We start from the raw sequence: 25341 nt of genomic DNA, 5'->3' as shown, positions 1-25341 counted from the left end.
ATATATCCCTTTGTTTTGGGCTCATTCACCTTTCCTAACAATCCTACCTTTCTGCTTCTTTATCCACTAAACGTTCTCTTCACTCCCTGCCTTCTTAAATACCAAACCTCTTACACAACAACTCCATCCCCAGAGCAACACATGGATTTAACTGCATTTGGAAAAATGGGATCTACTCCTGAAAAAACATACACTCTCAAAAACAGATCTTGAAGGCTTCTGTGCAGCTCAGAAGCCCTGCAGCACCTAGGTGACAGGCCTTTGCCTCAGGGGCAGCCCAAGACAAAATCTGACTACAACTACTGATGAAGGCTGAGCTGAAGCCCTGTACAGTCCCTGCATGTCCTAAGCTATGCTCAGATGGGTTATTAAGCCTGATTTACTTTTTTTTAATGGAGTCAATACTCACTATAACCAATATAATCTGTTTGCAAATGCATGATGCTGTGACAGCAGGGCCTGAAAGCCCCTCTGAACTCTGTGGGATGCACAGGACTCACTGGTACCCCCAAGTCAGCTGCACACAGAATCAAATATACCTTTACAGCTAGGTCCTCATAATATCGATTGTTCACCACCCAGGCAGCTGTCTTCTCCTCCGGGGACAGTGTGGATATGTCCACTGGCAGCGGCACCTGGGGCAGAGACACCTGTAAGCATTCTCCAGAGAAACTGCACACAAACCAGCTCTGAAATCCAGTTCACTTGGAGGAGAAGGATACCCGTGAACCTGTCAGCCTCAAAGCATCCCCAAAATGACTCCTGCAGGGATACTCCATCCTCCCTTGACTTTGGACCCACAGCATCTATCTGAATCCTTCTAAAACCAATGGACTTCAAAAACTTTGCCAATGGACTTTAGAAGGAAATCCAAAGAGGGAGCCAGAAAAGAAACAAGAAACTCTCCACCTGGCTGGGGAAAACATGGCTTGCTACAAATTCCAAGCAATTTTCATGGACAAAGACAAGTTTATAAGAGCAGGAATTAGCATGATAATGCCTGAAAGAACAACACTGTCTTATGTTTTTGAGAAATGCAAAAGATCGACTTCTCTTCAACTGCAGCTTCTTTTCGTGCCCAGGCAGCTTTTCAGCTCCCTGCCTGGGCCAGTGCTGAACCCAAATGCACTGTGCTGGGGGTTCTGAAGTCCCAGTGTCAGCCAGGAGCTCTCCATGGGAGAGGAACAGCTTCTTTAAGAGTCAGGGATCATGTCACACTCCTACTGTTTCTCCTCCTCAGGAGGACAGGGCTGGTGGGTGGTGGATCTGCTCCCACGGCTCAGCTGTCCTGAGAAGCCATGGACACTCCAGCACTGGAAAAAGCCTCAGCAAAAATGTAAAGGCAAAGAAAAGGCACAGGAATTAGGCAAAAATTCCTGGATTTAGGCAAAGGCCTTTCCCCTAGAAGGAAGTCTTCACAGCAAAAAAGCTAAGAGCCTCTTAGGTGTAGTGTGGCAGCCTGGCAAAGTGCCTTAATTCAGATTGTTTTGATGGCATTTGCTGCCAGGCAGCCAGAGCAAGGGAGACCACGGACCGTGTGCGGCTGTGAATCGCTGGAGAAATCAGGAGCAGCGATGGATGGGCAGTGTCACCGTCCACTGGAGCTATGGAGGGCTCAGACAGCAGAAAGGTGACTATAAAGTACATCCCCAGCCCTGCAGCAGAATGCTGAACAGCAGCAAACCTGGCCAAATGCAGGACAGAATATTTCCAGCAGCCAGATTCTGAAAGCTGCCAAAGACCAAGCGGATGGCAAGTCACACATGCTTATGGGTTACAAGTTATTCTCTAATAAAGTGGCAAAAAAAGAATTAGCCTGCTAGGATCATGTATTAATTCCCTTTTTTGCCTCTCTTCCAGAGGAACACACTGACATTTCTATTCCCACCTACCTCCTAAGTGGAAATGGAAGGAGAAAGTGACCTCTCCCAGCAAACAAAGGGCCCAGCTCTATATTCAGAAACAAATGGGACTTGTAGAGAACAGAGTCCAATAATTATAACACCCACAAAACATGCCTGGAAAGAACATGCTCAACTTCTCTTTTCTCTTTCTCCTTTTAAAATCAGAACAGAATTCCACAACAAGATTTACAATTAAAAGGACACAATGGAATTTGCCTCGAAAAAAATGTTGGCTACTCGATTTGGCACCGTTTGAGACGTTGCTCATGGGTGTGGGGAAGGAGAGAACAGTTTGATTACTCTGAATAAAGCAGGAGCAAGTACTCTAATGAATCCAGTGGAAACAATTAGTATAGAAAGTACAGTGGGAAAACGAGTGGAGGCACATCCCCTTCACATTTGTCCCTGTTACTGGCCTAAAAATGTCCTACCAGCACCACACAAGGCCTGGTTGTATTAATAAAATCCTTTACCTGTCCATGCCCCTCTGCCCCAATGTAAAACACACTCTGCAGGAGGACAAAAACACACACACTTCAAATAATACACAATTACTTTTTCGGGTATTACTAACTTGGTATACTAAACTTTGCTTTGTGACTCAGTATTTCTGGTCTTGTATTTCAATGAACTCGAGGTATCAAAGTCGTTTTGAAGCCCTGATTGCTTCTGGGTTCCCAGGCATCACCCAGATTTTCCTGTAACATTCATGAGTTTGCCCAGAAAGCTCCACTCTCAGGGAACACCAGGAAAACCCTGGGCAGAGCAGAGGTTGTTCTGCCAGCTTCACCTCATAACCCAAATCCTTCCCCCTGCAAAACCTCTGACCAGCAGATCCTGTTTTCTACTTTCACTGTAGTGCCAAGCACTGAAATGCTCCCTTTGTCTTTAAAATTAAACGAATTTAGGAAAATATTTTCATACACAGCAAATCACAACAGGATTACTGTTACTTTTTTGAAAAAAAAAAAGATAAAGGAATATTGGCTTGTTGACAGGAAACCCTTGATTTATAGTTGCCTGTGAACAACTGATAAAGGACATTAGGAGTTGGTAGATATAAACACTCCTTTCCAGAAAAAAAATTTGCATTATTCATAGTTTGGGATGATTAATGAAAAAGCAGCATGTATTTGAGGACCAGCAAGAGATTGCTTCATCATGGTGAAAGATGGATTTCTCCACACTCTAGACAACTGTGCTAATTTGTTATTTTGGCAGCAGTTATTCTGTGATGCTTTATCTTTATTAATTTCCCTGTTTTGAGGTAGCTCTGCTTTTAAATTAGCACCACAGGGCAAACGCAGTCTCACGTGGTGATCTGAACTACCATTTGGAACAAAACTGCTCCTGTTTTTTTTCTTTGTACTCAGGGAAATTTTCCAGTTCTGTTTCTTTCAGTGGGTTTGCTGCCACCTTAGTAAATGGAAAACAAGTTGTTTTTTTTTTAATTTAGTACAAAAGCAGCCCAGTGTCACAGATAAGGTGGCTTGCCAAGCTTGTGAGGGTGACAAGCGTGACTATTCCATACAATTGCTACTGGCAACTGGCACAAGTGCTGCTACTCTTGATTCAGCTCGACTCCAAGGTCAAGAAAGCTTTGGAGGTCGAGGAACAATGGGCTGAAGAGCAAAGCAGAGGCCTGGAGCCAGGATTTCCTTACCTTGCGGGGGGGCCGGTGAACCGCCCGCACCTTGGGGACAGGGCTCTCCCTCGAGGATGACGACTGGTGCCAGGAGCATTTCCCGTTCGGGATGGGCTCAATATCCATGGCTCCCCAGGCTCCAGAAACGCTGCCCATGCTGTACGGGGAAAGCTTGTACGCCGGGCTGTGCGTAGTCTTGGCCCTGGCGCCCAGCATGGCTTGGTTCATCCATGAACAGTGGATCTGTGCCTGAGTGCTGATGTTCTGCTGCGGCAGCACCCCCGGCACGTGCTTGTCAGGGCCCGCGGGGTACTGCGCCAACTCCTTGCTCTGCAAGCTGATGTTGCTCCAGCCCTGGGAGCTGACACTGTTCATGTTCTCCAGGCTCGAGTCCATGGAGGCCTTGTCCATGGCGGGGCTTGGGTTGTTGAGCTGGTAAACCGGGTTCTGGAATGAGAGAGGCCGGAGGCTGCCCTGTTGGTTCCACACTGGGTGCAGCAGCCTGTGGACCTGGGGAGCGCTCTGGGGGTGCCCTGGGTGTCCCACAGCTGTTTGATGTTGGCCACCTGGGTGACGGAGAGCTGGCTGCCGGCCAGGCACAAAGGCACGTCATGCATCATGGAAGCAGTGTTGCTGTGAGCTGTGTGAGGGTCCTGCAGGTCCATGAGCAAGATGCTACGTCCATTGCGCAAGACACTGCAGAGTCAGCAGTAAGTTCTTTCCCCTAAAATGTCCATCTACATTCTCCTGCGTTGGAGACTTCAGCTTATTTATGTCACTGTGCAGTGGAAAGGAATTTGGTTAATTTTTGAACAGCCAAGACCCCGAGAGATCTGTCCCAGAGAAGTCTTTCTACCTCACTTAACCTCCCCCCACTGAAAGCTTCAAGGAGCCAGACATCCTTTTATGAGCTCTTTGTGTGCAAGTCAGAGCACCATCTTCCTTAATTACCACTTATCTTGGAGCTTTGTATTTGATTCAAGCAGTCCTTCATCTTTATTTTTTTTCACAGGTGAAATCTAAACCATTCCAACTAAATCCTCCCCTCTTAGTCACTTCTGACTCTAGCAAGACTTCAGATGCCATTGAACCCTTTGCCACTATGTAACAAGAGATGGGACAAACTGAAATGGCCTCAAGTTGGGCCAGGGAAGGTTTCAATTCGGTATTAGGAAAAATTTCTTCTCCCAAAGTGTCAACACTAGCTCAGGCTTTCCAGGCAGTGGTGGAGTCACCATCCCTGGAAGGATTGAAAAGGTGTGTAGATATGCCACATGGGGACATGGTTTACTAGTGGTCTTGGCAGTGCTGGGCCAATGGTTGGACTTGATATTTTTAGAGGGCTTTTCCAACCTTAATGATTCTATGACTCCATGTACTGTGGAGGTCTGAAAACTCAGCAGGAGTTGTGTGAAGGCTCCTGCAGAGCTGGATGTAAGCTCAGAAGGCAGAGAATTTCATATGACAAAACTGGCCCTTCTACCCAACAGCACGGGTACTACTCTGGGCCTGCAGCAGCCAAGCCCTTTGGCAGCTCTGGGTGTCACAGCTCCAGATTAACAGCTGTTACAGTGTGAGAAATGCTGCATGACAGACAGGAGGGACTATTTTTGCTGTTCCACAGGTAATAAGTTTCACCTACAGCTCAGTTTTCCCTCTAGCAGCCTGATGGCCAGAAGGAAACATTATGGCTGACTGCGCTCTCAGGCTGGCAGTAAAGCACAGAACTGCTTTTTTTATCAGCTCAGTCATTGACTCCCAGAGATGTGGTTGAGTCCTGGGTAAGTCCAAAGCTCCAGGTCCCCAGTGCCACCTTGTGAACCTCTTCCTGGGATGGCCTATTCCCCGTGAGAGAGGCCCAAGCTCCCCATTCCACAGCAGGGCCGCTGATGAAGCCCTCAACCCCTGGAATCACAAAATGGGTTGGAAGGGGACCTCGAAGATCATCTAGTTCCAACTCTTCACAGCTTTAACAGCCCCACAGCTGCCCTCAAGCCCTGGCTGGGACGTACCCATCGGTGGAGTCCTCAGTTATCTTCTGAAGTCCTGAGGAAAGACGGCCAGCAACATTTGGGCTAGAGCTATGCTCTGGGAAAGACTTCATCTGCTGCTCCGCAGGTGGAGGGCTGGCCAAGGCCTTTGTTATATCCTCAAGAATACGAGGAAGAGGTCCCAGCTTTTCCACAGCTCCCCGTAGGAAGGAATTTTCACCCTAATTGGATACAAGCACCACGACATGCACCGGGTTTTTGTTTGATAAGGATGCACAGAGGTGGAGGGGTGGTGCAGCAGGAAGGAGGGTGGGTGGTTGTGTGTGGGTGTGCCAGGATCGGAACGCAGTGTTATGGAGCAGCGCAACGACGGCGACGAGATGGATGGAGGAGACAAAACGGGGTGTGGCAGACATTGAGGAAAGAAAAAGAAATAGAAAAGAAATTAGGATTGACCCGCAAAAATAAAAATCATGCCCAATGAAACAAAACTACTGCCATTCCAATGCAAATCTATCCAATGCAAAGCACACTAAGTCCCGGCTGGGTGAGGTCAAAGTGAAAACTACAGCATCTGCTCATTGAAGGGCATTCAAAGGCCACAGATCCAGCTGGTGGGGGCAGCTTTCCAGGCAAAGGGTGTTGTGTGCTAAAGGAAATGCATGCCAACAGATGAGGGGGATCGTGAGAGGATCGCAGGGGTTGAGGGTGGTGGGGAAAGGGAAGGTTTCGTTTCATAAGCCTTTCATTTTTGGTATCCTACATGGATGTCAGCTCCATTCGCACCGTTACAATGAAGCCATTCTTCCCTACCCAAACATGAAAAATAACTGCATGAGAGCATCAGTGATCCTCATCCCAGTATCACCCCACTAGCATGGGATGAAGTGTGTGGCTCCAATGACAGGTTAGCTCAGTGCTGGCCAGGCTGAGGGTAAGAGCAACTGGCCTTCAGCAAGGAAGGCTGCTCCTCCAGGCCCTGGCTTCTCACCCCTTTGGGCCACTGCTGGCAGATCAGCTACAGGGCAACTTCAGGCTCCTGGGACTGCAGGAAGAAGGTGAAGGTGCTGCAGATTTAGTGAAAAAAAAAATAATTCTGCTACAGAACCAATGTTGTTCTCAAAGATACCCTTCTTTTCCCCATAAGCAGCTATTCAGCTGGCTTGGCTCCAGAGAAAGGTCTCTTGACAGACACTTTCCTACAGCACTTCTTCTGTGGATATTAATATCTCTGAGGTGGCTGCTCTCATTATTTCCCAGTCATTCCCTACAGTAAAGCCATAATGCCTGTAACTTTACCCCTTCATTCTCTTTAGGAAACCACTGCACCGGCTCCCAAGGGCCTGCTAGGATAGATCCATACATCTAACCTACAGAAAGGACAATGCAGATCCATACATTTGGAATGTATCCCATGTACATGTATGAGGTGAATTGAAAAACAAGATCAAAACTTGTTATCAAACTAAGACTAATATATAGATTGTCTTTTTGAGTCAAGGACACTTCAATTTACTCTGATGCAACAAATTCAATTTTTTGTTTTCTCTTTTAAATAATGTACTGGGGAAAAACAGATACCCAACAAATAACTACTTTGGCAAACCCTAATGCAATAAAAATTGAGTGCGTTGCTATTGACCTTACTGCTCCAGTTTCAAAAGGAAGAATAGTATACATGGAATATGGACAAAATAATGCACCTCTAAAAATTGAAGTATGGAACAGTTCCAAGCACTTGAAAAAAAAATACTCATAGCTCAGCTTTTCCGGGCCTTATCAACTACCTTTGCTATCAAGATTTTAATGGTTTTGGCTCCTGCAAACCCACATAGCTAAGGAAGAGCACAGTTCTGCCTTTCCTCCTTCTGTAGCTAAAGGGAAGCAGTGTTTATTGTTGGTGGTATCTGTTGGGATCAGAACAGGACCTGGACACTGCACATGAGCTCAGCACAGTGCACGGCAGAAAGCATCTTGCTTTGCTATGGGATGATACTGGGAGTGGATCCAGCTTTTTACACGGCATCCCTTGTATGCCAAAACCAAAGACTACGGAAATGAGACCATCTCAGTGGGCTTTGGATCAGGTTGTTGATGAGAACAGTTCTGCAGGGCCAACTCATTTCTCCATCGGAGCTGGGGGAGGGCCTGGTGTGCAGCAAAGCTCCTCCCTTAGCACCAAAAGAGCACTGCAAAATTGTGTTTTCCTGTCCAGACGCCCTCCCTTTCCTCCAGCTCATTCATGAGAAAGGATTAAGTGCCCAGGGAATTCCAGGTGTACTTTTAAGCAATGCCTTCAGCACTTGACCTTCCTAAAGGCTCTGCAAAGTTGTTTGCACTGCTGCTGAAGCCCAACCACTTCACAGGCCCTGCTGCAGGCCTCAATCCGAAATCACAGAAGGAGCTGTTGTGAAATACCACTTTCAAACATTCCCCTCCAAAGCTCTTGGCTCCCCTTGATATTCCCTGGTGTTTACTGTTGCTAAGGTACCATCCCTGGATTTACCCTCCCGGGCCTCCAAACAGCTTTACCTTATCAGGTTGGGACACAAGATCCCACAGGAGGGAATGCAGCACCGAGAACTCTCTGCCCACGTCGATGTAGCCATCAAATGCAGGCTGTTTCGGGTTGGTTTCTGGCTCAGCTAAATGCCTCAGCAAAGACTTCATTTTTTTCCACTCAGTTTCCAAAAAATTATTCATGAAAACCATGTATGTTTCCTTAGAGCCAATCCGGCAGGAAAAGGAAGTGGGGGGAAACCCAGTCAATAAAACACACATAAAATACAAGTGCTTACAGACAATTACCTAAACACTTTATTTTAGACCTGCCTTGCTGAAGATTTGGAGTATCTAAAAAAAAAAATTCAAAATCTGAAGATTTTGGAGTCTTGGAGGGAAAAAACCACATGGACAATTTAAAAGATTCACTGCTTAGTTGTACTTACTTAAACACTACTACTTCACTGTTTATACTACAAATTGCATCTCGCCCCCCTTCCTCCCACAGATATTCTTTCTCTCCTCCCGTGCAGGAGACGTGCCATGTCCTTTGTATTGTTCAACTGGGAACTTTGGAGGGAGAGAGCAGAAAAACATGATCCTTGGGGGTAACATGCTTCTTTTCTTTTCTTTTGAAACACCATATACACTAACATGCTTGTGCATGACTCTTCTTGGTCCTGTGTCCCCTCCACAGAATTTAACACAGCTCCAATCTGCATGTGAGAAGGAGAATTTATCTGAGGTGTCTCAAGGGGAACAGTGTTCACATCTAAGTGAGAAGCTCCCTCCTTTCCAAAAGCGGGCTTCAGTTTGCCAGAGAATCAGCTGCCTGTGAGCACAACTAGGAATCAGAGCTCTCCTTGCGCACCACAGATTTCAGTTGCACTGGCATCACCTACTTGGTAAAATTGGCAAGGTTCTGGATGACTTTAGCAATGAGGGTGAGACCATGAGCAGTTTGGTCATAAGGATATGCCTGCATGAGGTTGAAGAGGCTGGGAGACATGATGGCAGGACACAGGAAGCGCAAGAAGACAGAGGCACTGATCAGGCGTTTAGTGATGTCCTGCTTGCCCGTTTTCTGGCACTGCAGCTTCCAAGATGCAAACACCTCCTTCAGCTCACGGGGGAACACTCTGAAAAGCAAAAAAAAAAGGGAAATAAAATCGCACTGGCAATGAATGCAAGAAGTTGAACTGGTGATCAGTCGCCTGAAATACTTCTCTGTGAGAAAACATCGTTGGTTTTTTTTACCTCCCCTTTTTCTCTCTTTCTCTCTAGGCTAGGTAATGTCATTAGGCATCTATTCGTAGATCCCCATTTAATCTGGTGACACTCAAGTAGTCTTTGTAGTCTAAAGCACCCCTTGTTCATATCTGTTAAGTGAAGCCATTTCCAGACATGCTGATTTGCAAGCTAACAACTACTTGTCCGTTACTACCCTGGAGCGGGTGTTAGAATACTGAAAACAAACCGAGCCAAACTGAACTCATCTCCATATCTGACAGTTTTACCTCACTTGTTAAGCTCTCAATACTGTGCCTGTGCTTCATGCCAAAGCAGAAAGGCCCCTCTTCTTCCACTGCTACTCAGAAACAGAGATTAATAGAAATCTCTCTGCCATTGCTTCCTCCCTGTGATTTCCCATTCAATTCCACACATCTGAAAGGTCTAAAAGTTTTCTGTACACCTCAAAACTTACAGCTTTTTTATGCTAAGTCCAAGCTAAGCTGTTATCTTCTCACTTTATTCCCTCTTTATCCAGTCACACTCAGTATGTGTTGCCTTGGCAGAGAGTTTGGGCAGAAGCCCCACAGTTGTGGTGTGTGGGCTGGGTGCCCTCAGTCTGGACACAAGTTCCACCTGCAATCTGGAGCCACATGCAGGAAGGCAGTGAGGAAAGGGAATGAAGGGAAGATGGTTGGAACTGTGCCCCTTGCCTGCACCACTGCTGCTCTCTCACCCTCACAGGAGGAATGGGCATGCTCTGAGAACACAAGGGACAAGGGGAAGCAAGGAAGGAAGGAAGATGCCTTACTTGTATGCATCGAAAACATTGCAGAAGACCAGGTCTACTGGTGAAATTCACAATTTTCATCTGAATCACACATAGCCTTGATAAACTCCCCTGGAAAAAGGGAAGAGGATGAGAAACCAGAGTAGTTAGAGGAAAAGCCTACTTGACACACCTTTAAATCCTGCTTATGTCTTTCCCTAGCAACTGCCTGCTAGGTTGTCTGCAGCACAGCCTCCAGACACCAGATGTTGGGGCCATGACTCCTCCCAGCCCTTTCCCAGCAGAGCACAGCCAGGGCTCTGATTCTGCAGCCTCCTGTGTCCTTGCTGTCCCCAAGCACAGGTGCAATAACAGGATGGCTTTGCTTAACAACCCCGCAGGCACTTCACTTAGGGCGTAGAGAGGAGGATTTGACTTGATATTCAAACTGTGTTATCAACTGTGAAATTATCCACCATCTGGGGAATGAAGCTTTGTGCTATTTGTTTTCAAAATTTTCCCAGGAAATGCGCTTGGCAATGATATTAATTTATATTATTTCTAAATCTGCCCTTTTTTAATTTTAAAAAGTGTCACCTTGCTTTTGAATAAGAGTAATACCCAAGCACTAGCTAGATGCTGCTAATTTTTCTCAACCTCTTACATCAACACCTTACAGCATTTTTATGGCCTGCATCTTTCAAGCTCCTTGGCATTTCTGTCACCCTTCCCTTTCGGCACCACAACAGAAACCGTTCACATACAAACCACATGAAGTTGCCTTTGTCTGACAGACTGGAATGAACTACTCACTAGTCTCCCTCCTCTATATGCAGGCATTCCAAGTGATTTTTAAACTGTTGGGTGTTCATGAGGGTGTTCTCTATCCATTGGTTTAATGATTCAATGCCTTTCAAGTTCATCTCCTCAGATGATCTCGCTGGCTCTGAGCTAACACAAGGCTCGTTTGTGCAAAATGGGTTTGCTTTTAGCCTTTGCTTTCTGAAAACTCTTTAAACACTACCCAGCCCCTCCCCAAATCTCAGCTTGGTGTTGTTGCAAGCAAAGCAGGCACCACATTTTCTTAATTTTTTTTTTTTTTTTTTTTTTTTTTTTTTTGGGTGATGGGCCCCAAAGCATTTCTGCTGAGGGCATCTACAGCTCTTATTTGCAGAACTGTTGGCATCACTTTTGTTGAGCCAATTCTGTTTTAACTCTTGTTTACTGGATAATATTTTTTACCCTTAAACATACTTGAAACTTACTCTTTGTGGCCCACAAAACTCTGCTATTATCAGATATAAGGTGCCCTTACAGATGTGTTATGTTGCTAACACCAAGCACAGTGTTGTTAATCCTTTCAAAGAACAGGGCAGCTAGGTAAACTGACATTTAAAACCTGGCATCTAAAGAATGAGATGGCAGTATTGTCATGAGCAACACTGCTCTGAACTATAGACAAACTGGACGACCTTCGGGGCATTTTCCATCTCTCCTCCCTGTGATTTACCATCTTATCATTCAGTGCTAAATGATGCATTAGAAGTCATTAATGTTAAAATATTTGATGCAATTACTGCACATTAAGGAGCTTGCAGTCAGCAGTAATGCAATGGTCCCACAGCTGATGTTCAGCCTGCTGAGAAGCACAGCACAAAGTACCAGGCTGCTCATTTCTCCGTACCAAGTGAGAGCCTACGACAGTGACTTACACTCAATGGTTCCACCCAGGAGAATAAGACTACCAGAAGAGGCTCATTACACTTGAGAAATGGCCAAACTGGATATAATCACAGAGCTGACTATACTGACCCCTGGGGCACTAATTTAGCCAGCTATCTCCTTGATGCCTTGCCAGCATCTGGGATTGCTGAGGACAAGCGAGACTGCTGGGAAAGCAAACTGCTTGGCTTTTTTTCTTCTTGTGAAAGGATGTGGTGTGGGACTCTTTTGTTTCTCTTGTATCAATTTCCAAAGCTTTCTCCATCCCAGAAACAACAGGTGTCAGTGAAAAACAGCAGCAATCGTGGATAAGGAGGATTGTGCAGAGCTGCTAAAAGCTGGCTGTGGTGTGTCTGCGAAGACAGTGAGCCTGGGTTTGGTCCCCTCTATTGCTATCTGTGCGGGGAGAGGAATTCCCAAGGCAGTGGCTTATGACTTGAGCAGAATTTTTTGGTGGAGGAGGGGACAATAACAAAATTATCAGAGTTCACCCTGGCACGTAACCGTGGGCATGAAGACCCCATGCGGAGAACAGAATAAGAGATTACTGGATGGCTGGGCAATTTCAATGAGTCAGTGAATAATGAACACTTGGGATAAACACAGGCAAGAGGCTCCCCAGACAGGATGCATCTTGATCTCCTGCCCTGAGATGCTCGGCAGCCTTGCAGCCTCACCTCTCTAAGGACTATGGGTCAAACCCCCTTTTTAAAGCCTGTTTTTAAATCAGATGGAACAACTATCATTGGTCACAAAGAAACTGCAGTGTTATACCTCTTCATCACACTAGAGACACAAGAAAGTTACCCAGAACAACAGAACATGGCAATACAAACTTGAAGAGGGACTCAGCTCCATCAACTCAAGCTTGCCTTGCTTTGGGTGCTACTCCTGAAGGCACCAAAGGAGTGCCTTCCATGTGGAGGAAGGGCATCAAGAGCAGCAAAGTGTGCTGTGTGTGAGACACGTGGACTGAGCGCTGAGGCAGTTCCTCCCCGTCCCACATTCTCAGCTGCAGCCATGCTGCAGACACAGGTCAGGATCAGCCCTTGCCGTGCAAACAGGTGGCAGACAGGGAGTTTCTTACCCAGTGCCTCGCGGAGGAACTTCTGTCCTACCAGCTTGAGGTATTCCTCAACAGCTTTGGTAGCAATTGTGTTCTCTCTGAAGATCAAGGCTTCACGGTCTGCACAACGGTCTACTTCAGCCATCACCAAATCAGTCAAGAAGTCCTGAGGAAAAAGGTGAAATGGTGTCTTGGATTGATGATATGATAATCCTTTATCCCCTATCGTTGGCTTATATGCCCAAGAAAGAAAAAAAAATGTGTAAAAATGTGTGGTCCTGTCTCTTTAACTGCACCCAGCCGCAGAGAGAAACGCGGGTTGTTTTGAAAACATTTTCTCCAAGCCTCGCTCCGGGGGAGGATTCGTCGCCCGGCAGAGACTGTGTGCTGGACGGGGGTCGGAGTGAGCTCTGTTCCCGTTTTTTCCATTCTTCTTCTTTTTTTCCTCGTTTGGACCCCTTCTCTTCGATCTGCTTTGCCACCCGGAGACCCAGGAGGGCCAGAGGACAGCAGAGCTCTCCAGGGAGCTCCACCCGGCCCCGGGTGGGGGGCGAGGAGGAGAGGGACTGCGTCTGAGAAAAGGACTTTTTATTCAGGTTGAATAACTGCCTTTCACCTTGTTTTCCCCTTCCCCTGTGCCTTGTAGGGCACTCTGCGTGGTTTTGTTAAATAAATAGTTTTTTCTTCACTTCCATCTAAGAGGTTCTGTTGTGGGTGGGGGAGGGGGTGTCGGGGCCCTTCGCTCTCGGAGGAGAGAGTCTTATCATTAACCCGGGACAAATGGCAAAGGGGATTTTAACCAGCTCAGTCATGCCAGACTAACTGCAGAAGCCAAGAAGGAAGGATATTTCAGAGTTACTGAAATAATTGCTCAGCCTGAGACAAGGGGTGCAGCTGCTACCTGAAGTAAGCGCCAAGGAAATAGCCATGCCTCCTCTTGGGTTTATTATACTTAGAGAATGATTCAGATCACAAATTAGAAAGGGCAAAGCAAAAGTCTCTAACTTTTACTGCCAAGATTTGGTTTCAGTCTACCTCCAGAACAGAACCCCTCACCAGTTTGTTTATCAGTGGATTTGTCTGTTACTGTGATATTATATTTATCTCTTTATAAGGAATATTCCAAACAAACTTGGATTTAAAAATCCAAACTGAAAGTGAGGCACAAGTTATTACAGCTGGATGATACTTAAATAAGAAGAATGGCTTAATAAATTAAATTCACAAACCAAAAGTGGTTTAGGATTTGGGAAAAAGAAGTTAACATACTTGCTGGTTATCTATATGGCTGAATTTAACTGTATTCAATTGTCCAGGCAGGAACTATCAGCAAGCCTTGACACAGAGAATGATCTCTTTATATAGGCTCTAATTCTACAGTAATAATTATTTCCTGAAGTGATAACTTTGTGTGAGTCAATGACATTTAGTACTCTTAGTTTTCAGTCCATTATTGCTGTTTCTTTGCAACAAAATCTGAGAAAATTCTTTTCACCTGGCACAAACTACTAATATCCAGCTGCATCCCCATCAGAAGAGCATGAACCGGAAATGTACCCTCTTAGGAGCTTTATGGCAGCCTGAGCCACCTTGTTGCTTCTCGTAAATACAGGTTCAAAACTTCACACACCAGGAGTGCAAAGTTATATCACTAATTTATCTACTTGTTGCAGCTGGTACTGCAGCAATCCAGAGCTTGCTTTCCAGCAGGGTTTCAACACAGTCGTAGCTACCAGCTTCTCTCATCAGATAACTTGTTAAGGAATCAGTTCCTGTCACACACACTGTCACAGAGCACCAGCCATCCCAAGGGGCACATGATGATGCAAGCAGAAAAGGACCTTTTCTGGAATGAGGCTGTCCCTTGGATGTTGCTTGTGGCCATCCTGCCACATCTCCATCCCTCTGACTTGTATTTGGTGGTGCTTTACTGTCTCTAGCTGGTTTCACTGGAAGAAGCTGCCTACAGCATGGCACTACTCACACAGCACCTGGCAGGCAGCAACCAGATAGATCAACGTGTGCTAATGCTTCCCAGAACTTCCCAGGACCTGCAGGATCCTCTCCCACAATCCATCTGAAGAAATCAGTGTGCACCCAGAAGTCCTAACAGCATCCTTGGGGCAGGTGGGATCACCATTAACTCGGTATAGATCCTCTAAAAGGCTGTTCAAATGCTGACCAAATCGATGCTGGCACTGATCAGCTGACTCAGTGCTGACTCAGCACTGGCACCCGCTGCTCATTGTATCACTGACTTACTTACAGGAACAATTCTCCAGTTTACCAACCTCTTGTTCACTTATCTCTTTACCTACATCTTGATTTTAGAAATGCCAGACAGGCTCCTGAACACTCAAGCTTAGGCCCTGATTTCTCAGAATAACATGTAGTTATAGAGTGCTCCTGCTTACACTTTGCACACAGCATCTCCTGCTGCTGCTTACTATCATGGCCCCCCCAGCTTCCACCTGAAATCACTTATCAGTAGCCACAGTCACTCCAACAGTGCTTACCTTAGCTTTCCCAGTGCTCTGAAGAATGTGCACCAAGGCAGAAGCCACTTCTTTCTTGCTCTTGACACTGATCACAGGTTCCAGCATGGAGCACAGCAGGGAGCAGTTGCTGGTAATATATTCCCCAAATTCTTTGTATTGCTCCATGGGCAAGATGGGGATGGTCTGGTAACAGCATTTGATGCCTTTGTTGGCAGTAGGGGTGCTGACTGGGTACCATTTCTCCGCATACTGGTGGCTGGTCACACTGGCTGTGGGAATGTTGACCAGGCCTACATAATTATTCTTGTCCTTCTTCTTTTTCTTCTCTGCGTCCTTGTAGATGTGAACTGTGACATTCTCAGTGTGTGAGAGACAGTAGAACTCAAAGGGCTCCCCCCAGAAAATGTTATCAGCTTTTGCTTTGCTGGTGGTACGGGAAAAGAGAGTATCATCAAGGTACAGCTCACAGAAGTATTTCTTCTTGGAGGTCAATTCCTTGGCCTCCATGATCCAGAGGCAAAGCAGATGTTCCTCTCGACGGCATTTGTCCTGTGCAGAAAAAAGAGATCAGTTTTGATTCAAAATCCCTAAAAACTGAATATTTCATCTTCTAAAGCAGCAGCAGAAAAGGGCTGCCTTTTGTGTCTGAGGTAAGGACAGACTCAGAAATCAGCATCAGATTGATCCAGAGAGAATCAGAATCTCTAGAAAATTGGACATTTTCTAAAACAGAGGCAAAGGGCTGTCTTTTGTATGTCAACAGCAGGGACTAGAACATTTTTCTTCTTCAAAAGCTGTATTTGAAATGCTTTAGAAAACAAACACTCTGCTCAAGAGCCTTTCCAAACCTGCCAGACTGATGAGACACTCCCAGAGCACCGTCCTGGGACGTTAGCCTGTCCCTGGGAAGCAGGATGGCAGCTATGAAGTGACTTATCATCTATTTCCAGCTGATCTATAACTTGATTCCCCTTCTCACTCTGGCTCCAATTTGTTTTCTGTTGGTTTTTTTTTGGTTTCCCACCCAGCCCCAACTGTGCCCCTACAGTAAAACATGACAAAGCCATGCCCCATCATTCCCAGGTGCATGGCCTCAGAAATCCAGTGTACACCATCCCAAACTAGCCCTGGGGCAGGGATAAGGGAGCATGCTAATGTGTATTTACTCATTAAAGCCTTGACCTACTGCACTCCCTGGAATAGCACACGGCAGCTTTAAATACACGGATGAGCAGACAGCTCCCCAGACTAAATTAATTGAGGATGCATCTGTGGGAAGCCCTGGTACACTGGACTAAAATCCAATCACACCACCTCCATTCCCCGACTAATCTAATTTCTGCAGTTTCTATTACCTTCATCGGGTGAATGAGCTTGCGTAAGGTTTCCATCCACCAGTCCCTCTCTTCCTCAGAGGAACAAGCAAAGTATTTAGTGCCTTTGGAGTAGCGCACCTGTAATGAATAAATGACAGGCTGAGTTCAGGCAAGCCTAGAAGACATGTAAGAGGCTGCAAAAAGCAAGGAGGAAGATAAATAGTGCTTGAGTAACAAAGTAAACATGAAAAAGGCAGGTAAAAATCCAGCGGCCTACAAGGCCGCAAGGATAAAAGGCCCACAAAATGCAGAGAGCAAAAAAAGCCAGTTTGAGATTATAACAAACTAAAGAATTCATAGAAAACTAAGAGCACCAGAGGCTCCTCTTAAAGACTTTTACACAAAGCCTTAATCAACCAGTTAATCTATTTTTTTTAAACAGTTGTTAATTGATCTGTGGCTATTAAAGCTTGCCGTTTTCCCCATTCAGGCCCAGGGGCAGATCATTTGGTTACTACCAGTGTAAAGACAGACAGAACTGACAATGCATTAACGTAAGGCAAAACACACTGGATGACTTTAGTACATAAAAAATATTTTCAGGGGTCCATATGGACAGCAGCAGCTTAACCGAGGGAGTTATGCTCTGCTCCAGCCCTGACAGCTCTGCTTTCCTGCACCAGGGAACCACTTCCATTTCTTCCCCTCTTTTGTGGCCTGACAAGCCTCATTTGCTCTTTTCATTCATTAGTGCACACAATTACAACAGCAGTTTGAGGCAACAGCCTCAGAGCTAAATTGTTGCCAGTATTTTCCACTCAACTCTCCAAGCCTAAGCAAGCTAAAAGTGCTTCCAACCAGAAGAATGAGGCTGAAGCAAACAGGAACACTTCCTGCATGCATCCCGAGGGACCAGAGCCTGATACGCTGGTTTACTGCCAGAATTTCCCAGGTTGTAAACAGATCTTTGCTCCAGAAGTTTAGACACATCTAACTAATCCTGCTGAAGACAGAGTCACCTGCCCCTGCCACGACAGGTGACGTGGCCTCAGCTGTATCCAAACACACACGGCTCCACTGTTGGAGCTGTGATGGCAGGACTGTGCTCACACACTTGGTTTCTGCCCATTTCTGGAGCAAAGCTCAGAGCCACAGCCTGCAGCCTCTGCTGAAACAGCAAAGGGATCTTTGGATCCTGCTCCACGGTGCCACAGACACGTCTGCAGCCACTGAAGCTTCTCCTTTGGCAACTGGAGAGCAGCTCAGCTAATGGAAGGGGGCTCTGACTGGAAATCTCATTTCTTGGTTACAGTAAATATTCTGAATTTAACTTCAGGTGAATTTGGAGAGGGTGAACACACAGCTAATGCACATTCTATTGCATGTCCACTGTACTGTGCGTATCAACCATACATTGGCAGGCACACTACAAATGCTTAGATATTTATCAAACTGAAGAGATGTTTTTCAATTAGAAAACCTGGTAATTGAAAAAGATTTCTCTCTGTTGGGTGATTGATGCCATTAGCCTCAAGGACTTTAAAAGTCACACGGTGGCTCAACAGCCCCCACCCAAAGCTCAGCATGGCAGTGGCTGCTGCTCTGTTTTCCAGTTCCCCAGCCCTGGAGCAGCATTCCACAAGGGTTCAGGGGGACTGGCAGCTGCTGGTTTGGAGCTTGTCCCCACCTCAAAGCAGAAGTCTCCTCCAAGGATGCTGTTGTGAAGTGGCTGGAGAGTGACTGATGCTTCTGCCCCGAAATCCAGAGTCTCGATGGTGGCGGGTTGGTGCAGTAGAGACTCATGGGCACGCGACTCCTTCAGCTTGGACGGCTCACCTGGTCTGTCAGGCAAGGAAGAAAGGAAATGTCTTTTTTTCTCACAGTTACCAAAAGAGCTGGCAAGATCCCAGACAAAGCTGCAGCTTGTCGGCGCTTATTCAGAACAACTTCTACAATTAGTCTGCAAACCTTGTGAAAATAATATTAGGGCAGTAACCCCAGACTCCTAAGGGAATATCCAGCTACACATGCCTAGCAAGTCCATTCCCACTGACCTAGAAATTGTAGCTGCCAAGTTGTCAGTGAAAGAACAGCAGCAAAAAATTCAGAACCAACTGCTGAAATTTTAAGAAAGCCCATAGGTAGATTTGGATATAAAACTGAAAATACTTCTTACTAGCTAGATTAGTAGACAAATGTTGTGTATTAGCAGCAAAAAGCACACAGATCCCTAAATCTGTAACCAATGCAGAATGAGGGTTACTCATTAAAGCAGATGAGCCTTCACAATACACTTGATTTTCAACATACAAAGCCTTTACACTAAAGTCAAATGCACAAATTCCTTCCTACTTCACAATGCTCGAATCAGTCATTTTGCATTTTCTTTTTCAGCTGCTTCTTCCAGTTTGAATCTCCAAGGTTTTGGATACCTTGTTTTTCTTTTACCGTCTCACTAACACGTACTGCATCTCCGGGCTGTGCCGGTGCTGGCGCCCTGCTCACACCAGCACAGCTCCTCATCTCACCACAGCACTGCCCTGCAGGCAAGCACTGCATACAGCAGGGCAAATGTCTTTCCAGCTGATCAATCCCATGGTTTTGTATCATGAAATTGTGATAAACAAGCCTGTATTTGTTAATCAAATCTTTATGTAGCAGATGGTTCTGTGTTTGTTAATAAAATTGTCACTCTTGACTAACTGGGGAGGAGGGGAAGAGTGCTTGTGGTTGAGTCAGTTACTGTGCTGCAAGACGCCACCTGGGTGAGCAGCACTCGAGCAGGCGACGTGCACGACAAGGTCGCACGGACAGGGAAAGCTCCAACCCTCGACTTGGCAATCGCCGGGAGGCAGAGTAAGACCCCAGCGACAAGACCTCAGCAACAAGTCGCGCAGACGCAGAGTACGCTAGCAACAGCACACTCCGAGAGGCGAGGGGTATGTAACTGGGGGTTGAGAAAGGGAAGGGCTGCTGTTGTTGGCAGGGCAGGAGACCCTCCCAGCAGCCCAGCGCTGTAATTGCTTACTGCCTGCTTGCTTAATAAATTCTAATTGGCTCTTAATTGGCTTGACTCCGTATTGGCTCTGTGAGTGCAATCTATAACAAAATTAGCAGTCTGCAGCTTATTTGAAACAGATGCAGAAAAAGGTATTCGAGCCCATCTGCTTAACATGAGCTTTTCAACAGCTGTGAAGAGCAGCAGTTTTCTGTCCTGTATCAGCAGTACATTGCAGTATTAGCAGTACACTAAGCTCTAATGTGCTAGAGACAGCCCCACAACCGCCCCTCCTGCCAGCTGGACAATAAATCCTCTCCTGGCTCTCCTTCAGCGAGTGCACTGGTGTGCTGTGTGTCAGTTCTGCGACGCAGCACACCTTACCTGTCCTCGGTGTTGTTGGGAGAGGGCAGAGGGAAGCTTATGTTCCTGTCCAGCTTGGATCGACTCTTTGTCCTTTTGGTAGATCCTTTCAGGCGCTTACTGAAGAAGCCCTAAAATGAGAAGTTGCAGAAGTGAAACAGGGAAACTGATGGCAGTAATAAATCACTCAATGCACTGTCACAGAGTCCAAACACAGCGGTGATTCCCGCTGTGCTGGTTACAGGACGGGCTGGACTGGGATTCCTCTGAGCAGGAAGAAAGGCAGGGCTGGATTGCCAGTGACAGTTTCAGGAGGTGAGAGCTTCCAATTGCAATAATTAGCACTACTCACATTATGGGAGCACTTCAATGGATTCCAGCTATTATACAAGAGACCCAACCCCACAATTCTCCTTTAATAAGGAGTAATCTTCAATATCAGTATTTGTTCCTACTTCCCCTTTACATGCCATGTTTTCAGTTCTTGGTGAGCTTAAGAGTGAAGATGTTTCATATTGAGTTTCTATTGAGCTCACAATTGCAGCAAGGTTTCCCTTTTAAATTCAGATACAGCACGTTAAATCTTAAAATAATTTGTGATTTCAATAATCTCACTACTCAGAATAGAAAATTTCAAAGCATTTCACACACCAGTGGCTTCAGATATCTGTCATAGTATTGGTGAGAAGCAAAGCTCAATTCAAAAATCTACTTGGGATCTAAAAGGAAACTAAATCTTCAAAGAATCTGTCTTCAAACTATGATTGTTCCCCAAACAATCGCAGCACAAAGCCATGCTAGTTGGAGGGAGCCTCTGGGATCATCTCCTGCTCCATGTGCTGCCAGCACTAGGTCAGCCTAATTCTGACTTGGTCGAGCCAAGTATTGAAAACCTCTGGAGACAGAGGGAAGAAAGGAAGAGGAATCTGCTTTCTGCATCTGAAGGCAGTGCTACGTTTAGGACTGCCCTTCAGTTTCTGCCAGCCAGCAGGCTCCTCCGGGGTGAAAGCTGCTACATTCTCCTGATAAACCAGAAAACGCCAGACATCTAAATACTGCAGAAAAAAAAAAACAGCCAAAAAACTCAACCAAAGAAAACCCACAAGAAACAAACCCCACAAATGTATACGATGTGCTGGAGAAAAAGATGCTGTCAAAAGGGAAGAAGTCTTTTCAGCTTTGTGTGCCACTCACACTCTGCCCGTGATGCTGCACTTTTCTTGGTCCTGGTATTGAAAAAGTGCCTTTGAAAAAGCCCTGCAACCAATAGATGCTCCTGGGCTTCTCCTGCGGCCATTGCTGGAATTCAAGTAGAGGATGTATGGCACTTTCAAAGGCACTTTCATATATTCTGACCTCTCAGCATAAAAGGTAACAAACCCAGCCACAGGGATTCAGATCTGGTGGACCCTGGCTTCAGTCCAGTACCTCTCAGTCTGCTAAAACTGCAAACATGAAATAACATGGCTTTTTCCCCTTAAGGGCAAATACGACAAAGCTGACCAAATTCAGCAGGAGTCCAAAAGTATTTGTATTGAATCATTCCAAATCCCACTCAGAGAAGGATCGTGAATGTTCATTTTTGTGTGCATACAAAATTTTAAATCGGCATTGCTTTAACATGGAACACGTTCTTGGTTTAATTGAACATAATCCATTCCCCATTGGAACAGATGTTCCTTCTGGGGTTGAAAAAGGCAATTCAGAGTTGACTACACACACACAAAAAAAATACAGTGAGAACATAAAGACAAAAATTATCCAAACAAAGGGTGTGCTTATTGGTCATCCTCAAAAGACTTGAAAACATTTGCAGTATTTGCTCTGTGCTGGCAGTTCATGCAGGGCCAGTGCTTACAGATGGACAGCCTGGGAGTGGCATGAAAAATTCACACGTGCCAGAACTGAGCAGAGTTTTTTGAATTCCATTTGCCAAAGGAAAAAAATAGAAAAAATCTATAAATCCAAGCAGTGAGTAGACGAGGTATGGCATGGAGTTAGGGTCATGGGAAGAATAACTGAAACAGCACTATGCTGCAGCTGCCTGTAGCCCTCCAAACTTCACTGTAGGTGACAATGTATGGAAAAACAAAAAAGCAAATCTCTTACTATTAATCTCCTTTCTACTTAGAATAAATCCCTGTCAAATACAGACCAGCTCACAGACACAAATTTGAAGCCATTTCAGGCACCTCTTGAATCCTTCACTTAAAGCTCTTCTCAGATCAGTGATCTGAGACTGAGACTTCCACAAGGCACCCAAGTCACCTTTCCTCCTCCTGAGAGCTGGGAAATTCTTATTAGCACTCAAAGGCAGGAATATGACTCCTCCCCATCTTCTGAGTCACCTATTACATGTGTGCCAACTACCAAGTCAACAGTGTGTTTGGTTTCAGCAGTTTTGGCTTGAGCTCATCTGTGTTGTTAAGCAAGCTGACTTCTAATTGCAGCTTGCTCTTTTAAACAGAGCAAAAGCTGCCATGTTTTAAAACAGGGTGATCTCAGCCCTCACTCGGGAGGAACAGGGTATACATGGGTTACTCAGAACAAAACCTCCAAAGCCAGCAGCCTCGTCCCCATGAGGAGGACAGGAGGGTGCATTATGCTCCTGGGTGTACAGGTGGGCAGGCAGACAAAGCAGCAGAATCCAGCTCCACATGGCACAAATAGCTTCCAGCTCTCTGCTGGTTTGTGCCCAAGGAAAGCAGCCAGGTACTGCTTCCTGAGCCTATTTGCCAGAGTCCTAAAAGCCCAGCACACCACCAGGGGAAATGAGAAACATTCTGCAAGGTTCTTCTTTTGAAGGGGAGCAGGAGCTAGGAAGTATTAGAGAAGAATTAGAGAAGAATTAGAGAACCATTAAAACATTACTTAAAAGACAGGATCATCATTAAAGGAATGGTACAGAAATGAGGAAAAAAGGAGGCATATCAAATAACCAATACAGATAATCATGAAAAACTTCTGATACATAGCTTGCAATTGTTAGACAAAGGCTAGACAATGCATGTATACATCTAAAGTCTTTGCCTATTACTTAGAGATGAAGGCAAAGAAAACAGAGAATTTCTTATAAATGAAGACAAGGATAAGCTTTTGGAAGGCTCTCAGACTTCAGAAATCTTCCCAGAACTCTGTGGACCATGGGCTCGGTATAAAAATCTCAGAACTTGACATAACAGAATACTTTTGTATCAACTTCACATAAAACTAGACCAAGGCCCCTTTATACCATCCAGAAAACAGGTCTCTGAAGTGACAGAGGATCCTTCACAGAACATAGAATAGCTGAGGTGGGAAAGCACCTCTGGAGATTGTCTATTCCCTTCCAATCTGTATTATTCTATGACTCTGAAAAGGGACCAAGTAAGGATACCCAGTGTATTCATTGCTTCCTTGGTCTATTTCTCCATTCCAATTTACCACGAGTTCAGAGGTTGCTTTAAACACATCTGTTCTATACACTCTGACCAGCCTTAATCCTTGAATAATTTAAATAACTCTCATTCCATCTTTTTGCTGTTTTAAATTTCATTTTTAAAAAGACACAGTGCAAGATTTATTTTAAAGTAGGCAGATTACTTGCCATAAGTAAAGAAGGGCATGAAAACATTTGCAAATTAGATATTTTAAAACACAATCAAATATTGTTTAAAATTACCGAGCAGCTCATTTGAACTCAAAGCATTTGTCCTCAGTCTAATAATAGAAATGCCTTTGTGCTCCTGGGTACACTGACCAAAGAGTGACCCAAGCAAAATCCAGGCTGTACCTGAACAACTCTCGTGCAGACTCACAGCCAACCAAACTCAGGACAAAGTCCAAAGAGCTAAAGAGGAATTAACACACCTGCAGAAATTTCATCATCAAGCTTCTCAATAAACTAGGAAACCATTTCAGTTTTCCATGTACTTCACTGACAAGAGGGAAAAATAACATGCTATCACCAATCTAAGGGAACTTGTTTCCTTGTGAAGATTGAATATGGAATGCAATCCCTGGAGGCAACTTCAGAAGTATTTCTATAGGTCGCTGCCCACATTAACACTGATGTTTCTCTATCTGCAACTTTAGGTCAAGGCAATGAAAAGGAGCAAATTAGGCACCTACCAGAAACCTTACTGATAATATATGACACTCGATAGCAAAACCTCTTGGTCAACTGGAAATATTAACCAAATATTCCTTTCCCCCCAGGCTCCCCCAGCATGGTTGTACACTGTGATATTTTAATCTCCTCCTCCCATCCAACGAGACAAATGCCCCTTTGCAGGGAAAGCACACTTACTGGCACTCTGAAAGGAGAAGTGTTCGCAACTTCCACGGAGTTGGTTTTCTCAGCAGTGCCGGTTCCGGAGATGCTCCGTCTGCGAGGAGATCTCTCGGCTGGGACCTCTGAGGAAGAGAAGAAGAAGGTGGTGAATGGGTGCCTGGGGGTGGGCAATAGTCAGGTTTTGTGCTCTGTAGGACAGAAGCCTCAGGAAAGTTTCATGTGCATTACTAAACTGCTGAATTAACCCCCCTATGTACCTGCATCTTATTAACTTACTAAACTACAATGGCATTTTCATTGGCAGGTTCAAGATTGTGAGTCTGACTTGACTGTAGGAGATTCAAATAAAAAATGCTGGTAAAGATCAATACTCAGACATACTTAGTGTTCTGTTATTGTTTGAGTGACAGTATTCAGAGAATTTAAATCTACTTTTTTAATTTAATTTTTTTACGTAAGCAGTGCAGTAATTAACAGATGACTACAGTCAAGACCCAGGGAAGCTCAGTTTTAGTCCCAGCTGAATGTAATTCGGCAAAGGTCAAAGTTTGGTCACGTAAGATCACACTACTTGCTCAAAGCATGCAACCAGCAGAAGACTTACAAATGCCTGGGTAATATGACATATATATCTCTGCAGATTAAAAAAAAATAGATCAACTTCTCCTCATTCTGGCAGTATGACCTTACTAAGACACGACTTTGGCACCTTAAATCCATGCAGACTGATCTGATGAGCACAAATATTCATAGAAGCTGCACCGATGTCTTGGACTAGCACAAATACTAGAACAATAGCATAATAAAGTACAGACAGCAGTAAAAATCGCTCCACAAACACACATACATACATTTCTATATAGAACTAGATATGCATATGTATGCATACAGATACCTTCATCACAAGTGCTGCCCATCTCCAGCTCAATTGCCAGACTTTAAGGAATCCAGCTCCACAAAACACCCCCCAACACGGGGAGGGAAAAATTCACTTCCTAGCAGAAAGTCCATTGCTGTCTTCTGAATCTTAAAGAAAAGGAGCAAGCCGTGACTCCAGCCAGTGA

General features: G+C 45.2%; 1 protein-coding gene and 1 pseudogene across 2 annotated transcripts in view; both read right to left on the bottom strand.

Moving 5' to 3' along the window:
- LOC146428081 (ras GTPase-activating protein nGAP-like) overlaps positions 1-25341 on the bottom strand; it is a 74906-nt gene that overhangs the window by 5355 nt on the left and 44210 nt on the right. The window lies entirely within an intron of this gene.
- On the bottom strand, positions 1321-25341 carry LOC146428085 (ras GTPase-activating protein nGAP-like; annotated as a pseudogene). Its single transcript, XR_014856195.1, has 13 exons — positions 25173-25341; positions 24293-24399; positions 20026-20135; positions 18331-18484; positions 16683-16781; positions 15346-15876; positions 12851-12995; positions 10084-10173; positions 8945-9179; positions 8549-8612; positions 8073-8333; positions 5562-5761; positions 1321-4327 (listed from the first exon to the last, which is right to left on the bottom strand). The product of XR_014856195.1 is annotated as a ras GTPase-activating protein nGAP-like (transcript).

This window comes from Lichenostomus cassidix, chromosome 22, assembly GCF_008360975.1.
Source record: "Lichenostomus cassidix isolate B80296 chromosome 22, HeHo_3.0, whole genome shotgun sequence".
Classification (NCBI taxonomy): domain Eukaryota; kingdom Metazoa; phylum Chordata; class Aves; order Passeriformes; family Meliphagidae; genus Lichenostomus; species Lichenostomus cassidix.
This window is presented reverse-complemented; position numbering and strand designations above follow the sequence as displayed.